Source organism: Glycine soja, chromosome 18 (assembly GCF_004193775.1).
Source record: "Glycine soja cultivar W05 chromosome 18, ASM419377v2, whole genome shotgun sequence".
Classification (NCBI taxonomy): domain Eukaryota; kingdom Viridiplantae; phylum Streptophyta; class Magnoliopsida; order Fabales; family Fabaceae; genus Glycine; species Glycine soja.
The window spans coordinates 43,167,656-43,183,369 of NC_041019.1; the positions used below are offsets into that span (position 1 = coordinate 43,167,656).

A 15,714-nucleotide genomic window follows, 5' to 3' on the forward strand; every position below is an offset into this window, starting at 1 on the left:
ATCTAAGGAGATGGAGGATACATCGGTTGGAAAATCAGGACACTCATTTTTTCCTTGCTACAACAATCCATGGACTCTTGCCAAGGAACTTCTCATGGGATTAAAAGAACAGCTAGCCTCTAAGTCTACACCTCCCCATGTATCTTCTTCACTTTTAGAAGGGTTACCCCATTTCCCACCCTTAACCCTAGTCTCATCTGAATTTACGCCTCCACTTCCTTAGGCACCCCCCTCCACTCCACCATATCTCCAAAACCCCCACCTCCACCCCCTAGTTATACGCCTACCCCAATGCCCACCCCACTACCCTTTACACCCACTCCACAACCTCACCCATTTTGTTATGAGCTAGGGTCAGCTCAAGGTGATTGTCCTAGAGTTCGAGGCCTAGAAACCTCCTAAGAAAAAGGTGAAGGAAGGAAAGACTTGTATTATTTTTTTGCTTGATTTCCATTACATGATTCATTCATATATAAGCACCAAAATATGAAAAATTGTTAACTAAATTCTAACAAATTGTACTAACAACACTAATGGAATTTAGCAAATAACAGATAGAAACATATATGGCAGACAACATATGCTCATTTGGCCAATTAAGTTATGCTAGCTCAGCATTCCTGGTCAGAATTGGTTATATGAAATCTTTCAAATGTTGAGGTTTGATGATTCTCCTTTTGGGCCTCTGATTTGTGCTTGTCTCCCTTGTGTCTGCTTGTTGCATCTTTGTATTAGTGTTAATTGCTTGTTGTACCCATTGTTGTTGCTCTCTTCCTTTCATAACATCCTCTGGCCCATCAAAAATACCCTGTCCTCAAGGTGTTGTGACCTCAAATCCAAACCTCAAAACAACTTGATGACACAGTATAAAAACAAAACAATTGTTAAAACACGAGGTGGGTTTAGAAAAGAAATAACACATGAGTGCAGTTTGGGCCCTAGTGATTTGGGCTTGCTGTGGGAAAGATGTAAGTGTAGAAAGAAAAAAAAGAAGAAGAAAGAAACATGGATTTTGCAGTAACACCAAGGTCACACACAGGAGATAGGGGGGTTAGGGGGGTTCGAAACCCTTGTGCAAAAGCCATGGTGGTTCTGTTTCGACTTCACGATGGTCGCGTGTGGTAACGCTATGATCAAGTGCATTGCAAAAGGAAACGACAATGATAGCCAGGGTGTTATTGCTCTCTTCCTTTGATAACACATTTCGCTCACAACTTTTCCTAAACAGCCCCTAAATTCCCCACCAACCCAAAATCCAACTATCCCCTTTTGATGGTTTAGATCAATTAGATTGGTTGTTTCAAGCATATTAGTATTTTTTGTATTATTAGATACCTCTTGAACACCATTTATCCTTAGCACCTTTTTATATGAAATGGGAAACTTTTAGCTAGTTTAAATGGATGTCCCAAAATTTTCAATTAAGTGATTGGCCTTCATTTACTAGAGCTTTGGAATTGAGATTGGGCCCCCTCCACTTATGCAAATCATCAAGCAAAATTATTTAAGCTACGATAGACAAGCTCTGTTTCAGATTATCGAACTGCTTTTGAGAAATTGAGCAATCGTGTCACTAGTCTTATTGTTGAGATTCTGAATTGTTTTATCTTTGTATTGTTGCCAGAAATTCGTAGAGAATTTATCATTTTACATCCCTACCCAATTTCTCGTGCGATAGGCTTAGCCAAACTAGTGGAGAATAAATTACAAGATGCTAGACCTAAGTCCTATCGTGCTACAGTGAGTTCTTCTGCATATACTTCCATAAACCTAGCCCTATAACCACCAATGTCCCTAACTCAAACACTTCCCTCATTACAACCACAAACCATGGCAACAACACCCACCATACTTCCCTTAAGCCCATCTTTGTTGCTTATATGCACGAACGCTGACCACAAGGTCTTTACTATTATTGTGATGAAAAAATAGTTATTGGCCACAAATGTCAATCAGGTCATTTTCTACTATTGGTGGATAAAGACTGTGATGTTGTAGACCTCACAGACACAAAGGTTCCCTTCCCCACTTTCTAGAGGGAACCAATTCATTTTCACTTATCTCCTCAGGCTATTCTGGGACAACCATCTCTCAAATCTTTGAAATTCTCTAGTTTGCTAGGTGGCCTTACTATGTAGGTTTAAATTGACACAAGGAGTTCCCATAATATATTGTAGCCAAGGATTGCTTCTCACTTGCAATTACCCACACTCCCTACACAACCCTCCTCTATTATGGTTGGTAATAAGACCAAAATAGCATGTGCTCGTCTATGCCCCCAAGAGCAGCTGTAGATTCAAGGTCACACATTCTACGTTCCTTGTTACTTGTTTCCTATAGAAGGCGCTGACATAGTTTTGGGATTAGAGTGGCTTTCTACCTTAGGCACGGTCAGTGCAAACTTTGTCATTCTACAACTTACTTTACCCTTGATTAATCCCTTGTGACCCTATGTGGCACCACCCTTTCACCCACCCAAACAGCCAACCTCTACCAAATGTGTAACTTACGCAACTTTGATGCCATTGCATCTCTACACTTGTTACAATCCAAACCCACCCAAAACACTCCACCTGAACCACTACCACCCGATCTTACTGCACTTTTATCCTCTTACCCACATTATTTCACCAACCCAAAGGCCTTCCCCTTTCTAGACCTCATGACCTTCATATTCCACTCTTACCCAACACCACCCTTGTTAACGTTAAACCTTACCATTACCCTCATTACCAAAAAGAAATTATGACCACTCTTATACAGGAAATGCTAAAAGATGGCATCACTACTCCTAATCACAACCCTTACTCATCCCCAATCCTACTAGTGCAAAAAAAAAAGATGGGACTTGACACTTTTGTGTAGATTATGTAGCTCTTAATGCAATCACAATGAAGGACCACTTTCATGTTCCTATAGTGGATGAGTTATTGGACGAACTGGATGAAGCATCCATTTTCACTAAGATTGATCTCCGCTATGCCTACCATCAAATTAGGGTCATCCCTAAGGACACCCACAAGATTGATTTCCACACTTGCGACGAGCACTATGAGTTCCTAGTAATTCCTTTTGGGCTTACTAGTGCTCCCTCTACCTTTTAATAATCTATGAATGACTTGCTAAGACCCTACCTTAGGAAACTTGTTCTAGTTGTTGTTTATGATATTCTAATCTACAACAATTCGTATTCTCATTTAGCTCACTTAAACTTACTTGTTTCTAATCAATTCTTTGCTAAATTACCTAAATATGTCTTTGTTGTGGATAATGTGCAGTATCTAGGACAAGTGATTTCCAAGTTAGGTATCGCCCCAAATTCAAAGAAAGTGTAAGTATTTTTAAACTAGTAGAAGCCACAATCTCTCATGGCACTCAAAGGATTTCTTGGCCTCACTGGGTTTTACAGGCGGTTTATTAAACATCATGCCTCTCTTGCCACTCCCTTCATCGATTTGTTGCGTCACAATGCTTTTTCTTGGAATACAAGAGCATTTGAGGCTTTTACACAGTTAAAAACAAAAATAACAGAAGCCTTAGTGCTATCCTTGCCAGATTTTACAAAATTATTCACAATAGAAACAGACGCTTCTATGATGGCTGTTGGAGCTATCATTTGCCAAGATAATCATATGCTAGCCTTTTTCTGCAAGAAGATGAATCCTCAGATGTGTGTCGCCTTTGCTTGCATTCGGTAAATGTATGTTGTCACAAACGCCATAAAAATGGTGTTAATATTTGATATGGAAGAAATTTCAAATTTTCACAGACAAGAAAAGTTTAAGGAATTTGTTGTCACAAACAATTTAGACCCCCGATCAACAAAAATTGACTTGTAAATTACAAGGTTATAACTTTGACATTCTGTATAAACCTGACAAGTCTAACATAGTTGTGGATGCTCTTTCCCATCAGCAAGAAGAGGCCTTCTTGTTGTCTTTCACCTCATCTCCCATTCCATCGTTGATAGGGCATTTGCAATAGTTTTATTCTACTGATAGCTCTCCTCACTCAGTACACTTTTAACACTTCTATAGTTGTTGTGTCTAAGATACAAGACAGTCTCTTATATGTTCGGGAGCAACTCTTCATCCTGGATTTCAAAGATTTGTGCAACTCTTTGATCCTAGAAAATCATTGCACTCCCACTTTGAGCCACTCCAGCATCAAACCCACCATGGCCCGCTTGGCTACTTCTTTTTTTTGGCCCAACATGTACAAGGATACTAAGTAGTTCCTTCACTTATGTGTTATTTGCCAACATAACAAATACCCACCACAGAAACAAATGGGGCTATTACAACCCTTACCTATACCAAAGAAAGTTTGGGAAGATTTGACGATGGATTTCACCACTCATTTACCTACCTTTTTGGGTCATACTACTACCTAGGTTGTTTGTGATCGTTTGTCCCAGTCAACTCATTTTGTAGCTCTGCCTGCCAAATTCACAGCTCAAAACGTGACCTCTCGTTTCTTTGTGAAATCGCTCGTCTGCATGGCATTCCCAAAACTATCACCTCAGACCACAACCCTCTTTTTATGAGTGCCTTCTGAAAAGAACTTTTTTCACGTCCAAGGAGCCACCCTACAATACAACATTGTTTATCATCCACAAACCAACAAACAATTAGAAGTAGTGAATGGGGGGCTAGATGCTTACTTGTGATGTTTTATAAGTGAACGCCCACGTTGCTGGTTCAAGTTTCTCCACCTTGCTAAGTTGTGGTATAATACAGCCTTCCATTCATCCATCGACATGCCACCTTTCACGGCCTTGTATGGTCATCCCCCTCCCACACTGCTTGATTATGTTCAAGGGACAACTACAACATTGCAAGAAAAATATTCCATTATTCACAATTTAAAGGCAAATTTAAAAAGGACGCATCAAAGCATGAAAGACATAGCTGATCAAAAGCGCAAAGATGTTACCTTTGAGCCTAGTGCCTTTGTTTGGCTCAAACTTCAACCATATCGCCAACAAACTGTTGTTTGTCGTTCTTCTCAAAAGCTTTCCAAATGCTTCTTTGGGCCTTTCAAAATCCTTCAAAGGATTGGTTATGTGGCTTATGAGTTGTGTATTCCTCCGGATTCGCGCATTCATCCAGTAGTGCACGTCTCCATGCTGAGACCCTATGGTGGCACCCAACCACCGTTCACCACCATGTTCTTATCGGCAATGATCTCCCTCAACTCAGGAAATCCAAGAGACTCTCCACTTCCTTTCTCTTCTCCTAACTCACCTAAAGTTAAAATGAGATCTTTCCAAGTACACAACTTACTTCATCTCACCATTTCTCTTCAGTTTCAGTCAAAAAGGGTCGGAACAATCTGCACCATTGAAAGTTGCTCCGATCACTTCCATCATTGACACATGTCTCGTCTCTGTTGGACCGACCACTTGACGCATCTCTTCCCAAAGACGCATTTTGGGAACCCGCTTCTGCCCCACCAACTTGTTTCTTGTTAGCTCCTTCCTCACAGTTGAATGTGTCGCACTCATCTAGGTCGTTCCCAAAAAGCACAATCTGCATGCTTCTGGATCAGCCTACCAACACACGCCATGTGTCTGTCGACCTTGAGGACAAGGTCCCTTCTAAAGATGGGGGTATTGATAACGGGTTGGACCCAGCTACCCCAAGGCCCAAACGTCTCATTTTCAAGCCTTTCTAGTCCAAGGACTATTATTAATTAGGATATATTATATTCCCTTTTATTTCCTAATTTGGCCCCAAGTAGTTACCTGTTTTATTATTAGCCCATAGTGTGAGACTACTTAATGTTTTGTTGTTGCTGGAGCACATATGAATGAACGGATATCTTTTAATTGCACATTTTATCTTCTCTCTAGTAGACTTTTAAACCCTAGGATATTCTCTTGTGGCTCTTAGTGCCACCATCAGAAATTCTTTCATTTTTCATTTGCAACAAGAATTTTCATTTCCGAAGCTGGAAGAACGAAAAACCCAATATAAGTGATACACAAATGAACCAAAATAGATCTTAGAAAAAGAAAAGGAAAAAAGGGGGTGGGGGCAGAATTGACTCTAGTCATTCCCTTTACTTCCACAAATTAGATTTTGCAAGCTATCAATCTGCATGGATTTTACAGATTTGAAGTGATTGCCATAATATGCAAATTGGAGAAGCCAAATTCCACACAATGTGGCAGTCATACAAAAAGACCTTGAGTTAAAAATTTTGGTTCATATTCCACCTATGAAGCTTCATGCTAGTGATATCATCACATGCATCGTTCAAATATAATCATGGTTTAATTAATTATTTGGTCTCCATAAGTGACACTCGTTTAAGAATCAATCCCTTTATGAAAAAAAAAAAAAAGAAGTTTTAGTCCCTATAAGAATGTATGGAACTAAAGCTCAAGTTTTTCTAGAAACATAGTAACAATAAGGACCAATATAGGCTAATAAGGGTGGTGTATAGGGACTAAAGTTTTTTTCGTATATAAAGATTGATTCTTAAACGAGTATCACCTATATTAGATCAAATGATTAGATGAACCTATAATCATTTCAACACAGTCGTCAAAGCATCGATAAAATCATGCCATCAAATGTAGTTTAACAGAAAACTAAAATAGGATAGCAGAGGCACTGGTTCAAACAACTACCAAATGTTCCACTTTGAAACAGCCATCCCATTTTCCTCATTCCCAAATACTAAGTAAAACACCAGTACAAAAGCATATTCAAGTTGAAAAAGAAAATTCAGCTTCAAAAAACTATTATGAGAACTAATATTGATTGCTGTGGTATTAACTCAAGTAATAGCAAATAAACCACTTGATTGTGCAGGGAGTACACTGACAATGTGCATTCTAAATTCCCAATCTGACAGACAAAACCAATGAAGCACCAAAATGACCATAAATCCTAACTCATTAATCTTGCATCGCTACTGTCTGGCAGTGAAACCACTCTTTCAACACTCAAGCTACACATAAATTTTCTGAGATTTAACTTTCCAAGTGGAAAACAAATATAAGAACATTTAAATGCCATCTATCAGAGCAGTGATAGTCTTTGATTAAGAGATGAATTGAATATGACTAACGAAGCATTCCATACCATGCTAATTAACACTGAACCTCTCAATTGTTGAAAACGAAGACTATGGCCCTAAGTGTTTATAGGAAAACAAAATAAAAAGGTAAAATAAATTGCACTTCTCCCATAAATTAAAATTAACTTATAAGTTTAACTTTTATAGAAACTCGTCTCATCTAACTTATCCAAAAGCTGAAGTACAAAAGTTTTTTTCATTTTATCTTCTTATTTTCTTTTTTATAAGTAATTATAAATAAATTTATCTAACAGTCCTGCCTATGTTTGAATAAATAGAAAGAGATAAGACAGGAAGATAATAATGAAATGGAATAAAGTAAAACAGATCATAATAGAATAAATCCTCCATTTCAATGTTTCGATATGTTATAATAAAATAGAACAAAATTCTAGGATAAGGAAGCGAGCAAAATAAAAATGTTTTTTATTTCTATATTTCCTTTGCAAAACACTCAAAAATCAAACCCCCATAAAGGCAAAAAGAAAAGAGTGATATACATTTATGTCATTTCAGGTGTTGAAGTTGAAGTAGGGATTTTGAATGGTGGCAATCGCAGCACAGCTTCCTCTGTCTCAATTGGGTCGGATCTCAGTATCTGACACAGAAGAAGAAGAAGAAGAAGAAGAAGAAAGGTTAATAATTATTTAACAAAGAAAGAATCAAAGTGTAAGCACAAAAAAAGAAACTGGAGAGAGAATGTGTTTACAGGGTCTTGAAGCACGGGCTTGGTGTCATCCTTAGCTGGCTTGAAAGGAGGTTTGCGTTTCGGTGAATTGTTGTTTGGTTTGGTTGAAGATTCTGAACAACGACTCCTGTTCATCGTCTTTTTTGTCACCAACGCAACACCACACTGCACTATTAAGGTTTGTTTGGGGCGTTTTCGCTTGGTTGCTGATGCTTCCTCCTCCCCTCCTCCTTAAGGTGATTTACTTTAAAAGAATTAAAATAGTGTAAGAGTGAATTAAGATAAATAAATAAATAAATATATATATATATATATATATATGTGACATCTATACATATTTTTTAAATTTTTGTCTCAAATGCATCCAAAATGTAAATCAATCAAACAATATCTTAATTAGCATCCATGACTCAACCCTTAATTCTCACACTTTTAAATTAGTATTTGTTATTTTACATCTTTTAATTTATCTGAAAAATTTTATTATTTTAAAATATTAAATCATGTTACTCCTTTAATACATACATTAGTTTAAACAATGAATGGTTAAAAAGTAATAACATTAGAGTGATTAGACTAAGTAAAAGGTATAATATCAGAGTGGGGCGGGAGTGAGTTTAGTCTCCTCATTCCCAATGGTGGACTTCCCAAGTCCTTCTCATTCCCGTTTTTTTATTTTCGTCAGAATTCAAAAATTAGATTCATCCCCATTTTTACTTGGAAATCGAGTTTCTTCACCTCATCTCGCATTTAATCTTATCTTGTTTTTTTATTCATAAAAAATGGAGAAAATAGGACAAAAAAATTGTAATTGGACGGAATATATTATAGCATGCTATGAAATCTCAAGTAAAAAAATTTTGATCTCATTTATTTTTGGATAGCTTAAAGAAATAGTAATCATGCTTGTTTACCACCGTTGAAATTCCAAGTGTTTAGCAATAGACTAAGTAAAAATTATAAGAAAAACAATAATTACATGCATAAAACAAGCATTAATTCATTAAAATTAATAATAGGAACTAGTAAGTAGTGTCATAAAACAAAATGTTGTAAAATAAACATAAAGTCTCTGTTTCAACTTCTAACAATCTAACGAAAAAATACAAAAACTAAAGAGAAATATGACAGTCTCTATCTCAACATGCATATAAATGGAAAAAAGTTTAAAACATGGAATCTAATTTAATCAATTTTATTGAATAAAATCGTAAGTAAATTTACGTGGATAAAAGGTACACATTCGCTTCACTATTACCAAATAAAACTTCTCAAAAATATTTTTGACTCAAAACAAGGTCGTTCAAGTTTACAAAAGAATTCAAGTTAAGCAGCAGAATAAAATAAAGTAAAATAATATGTTCGGAACATCATGCAATTAAAGTGGAAACTCATGTCCCAATGTCACATTATATCAGAACATTGTGTCCATGCGTCTTCCAACACGAGGTTCCTTAAAGCAATCCACCTAACCATCTCTTCTCCCACGAACACAAGGTTCGAGATCATTACAAGATCCAAAACATAAACAACACACGAGGAGTGAGTTATCACATTTCTAAATAAAATACAAATAAACAAAGACATAAGCAAAATACATTATGGAAATATTTATTACATAGTTCAACTTAATACAATTCACGTCACTTCACCTCACCACTTTATCATTTAACATTCTTTTTCAATCACCAATCACATTACACATGAATCACACACTCGACTCAAGATGTAACAAGACTCACCAATTTCATAATAAACAATTCACAGGCGTTATACAACAATTATACTAAGACTCAAGCCTATATGCAATGTGGTACCATGTCAGTGAAAAACAACACCAGGACGTCTAGGAGTACATAACAAGACATGGCACATAATGGGTATGTTAAGTCATTCTCACTAAGTGAAATTGTAAGATAACCAGTCAGGGTCACTTTGTTTTGTGAGAATGCTCCAACCATAAGGGACCAACATAGGCTTAAAGGAGCACTCAAACCGAGTGTATTTACCCCCAAGGCCTAGACTCCAAAGAATTCGTTAGGGCCTCACCTTCCTAATTCAGGTCTAACCCCTAAAACAACTTTTGCACGTAAACACTATTCATCAATTATACAATACCCAGAACCTCACACTTGTTTTCAAACACGTTTAATACATTGCGCTACAATTTAACACCTTAGATTCCTAACTTGAAATCATACACTTTTCTTTTAACACCTCAGGCATAAATACTTTTATTAAGGTAAACACCAATTGAGTTATTGTATAATTCACAATTCACACCACAAGTAATATCACATCAAGGATTGACCAAACACTTATTCACAACTATATTTCATGTCCATAATTTAACATCTCACAATGTCACAATCCATCGTCACATGTTCATGTGTATCTCACAAATTAATACTTGCTCAACTTGCCACTTTTACCCAATCTCAATCACAATTTCATAATCCTAAAACGACATGTCATTACGCCTCAAGAATCATATACACATCACACAATAGTAATATTTACATGGCACAAGACATATATATATATATATATATATATATATATATATATATATATATATATATATATATCATATAATATCAATCTTCCAACATTTAAAGCATATAATCATTCACTTATTCATTCGATTAATAACAATCACACGTACATGTATAGTAAACAAGTATATCCTTACATTTCCTCATAAGTTACTACGATCTTTGTAGAGTAAAATTACAAGTACAGGGGATGTACTAATCCTATTAAATTCATACTTATCTTGTTTGAAAGCTAAGACAATTATATACAACTCTTATGTTGATCACAAAAACTAGTTTCACCATTAACTATGTCTAAACCTAAGGTAAACATTGGATCATTGCTTAATCCTAATAGCTCTACCTTTGCTCAGTAATTTGACTCTCTAGGAGGCTATACAACTCCAAATTGGGTGGAACCAATGTAATTTTTTAGCTAACATCCAGGGCTACAACTTTTATGAATATCAAAAAACCTAATTCAATCATTTTCTTAGTCATTTTTAGTCTACAAGTTAATTCATGTTGTCAGGAAAATAACACGGGCTTAAAACAATTGGTTTTCACTAAGCACGATCGTGCTTCGCTAAAAACCTCTATTTCGTGAAGCAAAAGATGTACAATTCAAACCTCAAAACACACCTAAATTCAAAATGAATAGCACAAAACATTTGATCACATCATGGGGACAAAACCCCTCAATCAATTTCAAGAAAACATGCAAGAATCAAGAATTCCCAAATTTCTAGGTTTCTAAAATTCAAAGCCAAACACTCAATTAAGCCATCCAATTCGCATCAGGGCATCAATTGACCCATCAAACATGAGCAATTCCTAGTTATCAATGTACATGCAAAATTAAAACGCATAAAACACCCCAAAATTAACCCCAATTTGATCCTCTATAGATCCCTACACATGTTCATCTAATCCCAATTGCAATAAACTCATCTATCACATCTAAGGGGCTCATGTGTTTAGTTTGGCAGTGATAGTGACATCTCTAGCGATTCCCTAAGGTCCCTCGCGCTTTTTCTTATGATTGTTTTGCTAGGGTTTCCAAGCATTAGAGAGAAGGAGAATGGATTGTAGCCTCAATTTCATTGTCTCCATGAGAGGGGTATTTATCTCTCTACATACATTAATTCGTAAATCCCATCGGTGAGAATGTGCAAAATTGAGTTCTGAAGGTGGTATCCAAGTATCAGGATGATCCAACGATTAAAGAGTCTGGGATTTTAGTGTTACTGAGACATATTTGGATGTATGCGAGAAAAAGAGAGACTTTTGGGACAGGAATAAAGAGAACAAATTTGGGAGGAAGAAATCATAATTATAAAAATTGACCTAGTATATCTCTATTTATAGCTAGGGTACTCTGAGCCTACTATTTACTCTATTTTTCTTTATTTTATTATTTTATAAAAAAGAAATCTATTTTACTCTTTCATCAAATAAATAACCCATTAAAACATTCCTTTATTTTCTAAAACATCATTTTACTCTATTTATTTTCTAATACTATGAAACCCTTATTTTAATTTTTAAAAAATCCTCTCATTTATTTAATTTCTAAAAACACTATTAATTTTTAAATAAAACTCTTTTTATTTATTTTAAGAAAAATGGGATGTTACAAGAAACATAGTCTAAACTTCCAAGTCTAGCAAAATGTCACACGAGAAAGTGATTGACATGCATTATAACATATATTGATCATCCTCCAAAGTGAGTTGGGAAGTAATGTCACTCAACAAATCACCTACATAAGAAATGAGCAATGAGAAAACTTTATATTTGTATCTAATATCAAAATTCAGTAACATTTAATTTTAGAATTCAACAATTTTTAGATTCACAAAATATACCTTCATCATCTGAATCTAATTCATCCAACAAACTAGCGAATTCATACTTAGTGACTACTTTGGATTCCACACAACCAATGCTACTACTATCAATCACTCCCCTCTTAAACAAATTTACCTCAGTTGGTGGTTTGTCATGAGCCAGTTTCTATCATAATATTGTTAAAATTGATCAAAGTTGATACCTAATTAAAATGATAAATTGTAATCACAAAGATGATGGCACAATAAACAAATTATTATCACATTCAAAGAGGCAGCAAAACAGTACAATCTCAAGAGCTCAAAGAACCTAAATAGCTTAGTTAGACAAGGAACAGAAAGGTCATACCTAGTGTCAGTGGTGTCAACGACAACATGCTTTGGTGATTGCGACAAGACAACGATGATGGCATGTTGTGGTGAGTCCCACGACAATGATGAGTGTAGAGAAAGAGCCACGATGTCGGTGAGTCCTGGACGTCGGTGAGTCGCGCGGTCGGTGAGTCACGACGTGGGTCAGTCGGTGACACTGCAGGAATGACAATGTTCTCGCAACGTGGGTGGGACAACGGCGACGCTGGGTAACAACACAGGGCAATGCTTGGAGGTGCGCTAGGAGTTGAGAGAATTCTATAGACACGACTCTACTTGACTCTTAAGAGAATGCGTAGGGTTAGTGGGTAACTAGGATAATGAAAGGTTATAATAGTAATTTAAAATATTTATTATATCAGAATAGTAGTGGGACGAGGTCGAGGGTAGAGACCAATATACCCGATCTCATCCCACACCTGACTTTCTCAATCGGGGAAAACCCGAAACCGACCATAACCTCGATCAACTTAGTTTTTAGTCAAAGTTGGGCCGGGTCTAAGTCGATCCCCATAGGAATGGGTACACTTGTCATGCCTTCTAAGTAGAGGTGTGCGTGATGCGGTTTGGTTCAGTTTTTAGACAAAAAGTTATTCGAACCAAACATAAAATAAAGATGCAATTTGGTTTGGTTCAGTTTAAATATAATATCAAATTCGAGCCAAACCGAACCAAACCAAACCAATCCTTTGCAATTTTGTTCAGTTCAATTTTGCAGTTATTTTATTTTATTTTTTTAATCTATTATCATAATTTAAACCTATAAACTAAACTTACATAATTATTATATATGCTTCGTAATATCAAGAATGAATTTTATTTTTATTAAATTTTGTTTAACATGTTTTAATTAAAATTTATTATCTTCACTTCTATTTAGCATTAATATAAAATAATATTACCAACTCTTTTTATAACATAATAGTAATTTATGCATCACTTGATATTTAATACTATTTTTTTTAACAATATTAGTACATCCTTTTCAACATATGAAAGTAAAATATACATGTTAATTATAAAGAAAATGAAAAATAATAAATTATTTAATACTTATTATTAATTATCACAATAAAAATAAACATAATTATAATATACAGTTTGTTCAGTTTGGTTTGATTTTTTTTATAATAAGATCAGAAAATTGAACCAAACCGCAAAAATATGCGATTTTTTAGTTTTTTTTTCGTGATTGTCGATTTAAGTGGTTTTCAAGTTTTTTGATCGATTTAACGGTTTACAAATGGTTTGATTTGGTTTGAGGTCAACTATCAGTTTAATAATAAAAAATTTAGATTATGCCATGATGCCTTTCTAAAGATTTTTGTTACAAATAATTTCTTTTAAAAATGAAATATCAAATTATTCTTTAAAAAATAATTTTATTTTTTTATAGAGATTACTTTGGTAAAGAATTATAAAATTAATATTGAAAGTCTTTAATTGATAAAGTGAGGAATATCACTCATTAAATTGTATATTTTAATATATAATAGATTAAAATATAACTTTGATCCTCCTTTAATTTTTTATATGCAATTTTGGTCCTCCTAATTATTATTTTTACAACTTTGATCTTCTCATTTTAAAAATTTTACAATTTCAATTTATTCTTCAATTTTGTATATGTTTTATTTGATCAAATTGAACCCAAAACCTAACATATTCACTTATAATACCATTAAAAATAAATTTAATTACTTGAAATGCAAAAATTTTAAGAAAAAAATGTATACAAAAGTAATGGTTGAACCAAAATTAGGGATTTCTAAAATAAGAAAAACAAAATTGCAAAAAAAAAAAGAAAATCAAAATTACAATTTATCTTTTATAATATAAAAAAGTATACTATTTTGTTATTATTGTAGTTTTGTGACGTATTATTACATGCTAAAAATGAATGCAAAAGTTTCACTACATCATGACACAATAGACAGGAAATTGGAGATATAGGGTGAATTCAAAGGTAACTAAGTTAAAAGTTTAGTTATAAGATGAAAATAAAGCATGAGAGACAGTGTTGCTAGCATTCTTTAACCAGAGAAATGCAACACCATTCTATAGTTAGATAGAAATTAGTCTTATACTTTGTTATGGATTTAGAAAAATAATTATTTTTTAAAAATAAATTAAATCAACCATACAGTTAAAGATATAAATATAATACTCCTCATGGAATTTATAAATGATACAAAACAGCAGTATTAAACGGGTTTTAGTGGAAAGAAAGTGGGGGCGGAAACTAAAACTTCTAAGATTGAATGATCACATAACTTTTATTATGTCAAAAAAGTATAAATTAATTTTATTTTTTTAATTAGGACATTTTTGATCGAAAATTAATAATTAATTCTTTGAGATATCAATATTTATTTAAAGAAATAGTCTCTGTCAATCGTATTAATATTCATTTAAAGAAATAATATATGTGAATCATGTCACACCACCATGATAAAAGTTAACTTTGTTTTTTACTTCCTTTTGCCCATAACAGCATATGAACAAACTTAGCAAATGAATAAAGTAAGGGTAGTGTCTTTTTCAGATAGTTGTTGCGTTCAGTTTTCTTTTATCTGCAGCAAACGCTTTCTTTATTGCTGTTAGAAAAGAAATGTGGAATATCATTTGTTTGTTTTGTTGATAGAAATAAGAAATTCTTGATAATAGATAGAGGCAGTGGTGTAGGAGCAAAATAAATACGAAACATCGTGTAAGAAGCTAATAAAAAAAATTATTTGGTCCACAATCCAAATGGATTCGGTGCCAACATAGAACGGCCACACTAAACTAAGGGCCCACCGCTATACCAAAGCAAAATGGTTTTTGCTACACTACCTTTTTCCCCTACTGTAGGAGTCTTTAATTTTGTAATTATTATTTCCAAATTACCATTATTCAAATAAATAAAATGAGTATACTTAAAAAAATAATAAATTTTTTTTATTTATAAAAATCAAAGTACAATACCAAAAAAAATTACAACAATTCATATCATACACATTATTTAACCAACTGAATTAGATTTGATTAAATAAAATAAGTATGATATTGTTTAGTTTAGAATTTTAATTTTAAAATGTATTTTTTTTTCTTCAAAATATTGATTCTAAAAATTTGATTTATAAAGTCTCTTTTAGAGTTTTTTAAAAGTTTATATATTACTTCTGAAAAAAAAAATAGA

The 15,714-nt window shown here is 34.0% G+C and overlaps 1 long non-coding RNA gene across 1 annotated transcript; it reads right to left on the bottom strand.

Annotated features, from left to right (window-relative positions):
• Window positions 1–379: 379 nt before the first annotated feature.
• Window positions 380–7,594, bottom strand: LOC114395552. Its single transcript, XR_003663059.1, has 3 exons — window positions 4,936–7,594; window positions 4,664–4,826; window positions 380–4,588 (listed from the first exon to the last, which is right to left on the bottom strand). It is a non-coding gene; the product is annotated as an uncharacterized LOC114395552 (long non-coding RNA).
• Between the last annotated feature and the right edge of the window lie 8,120 nt (window positions 7,595–15,714).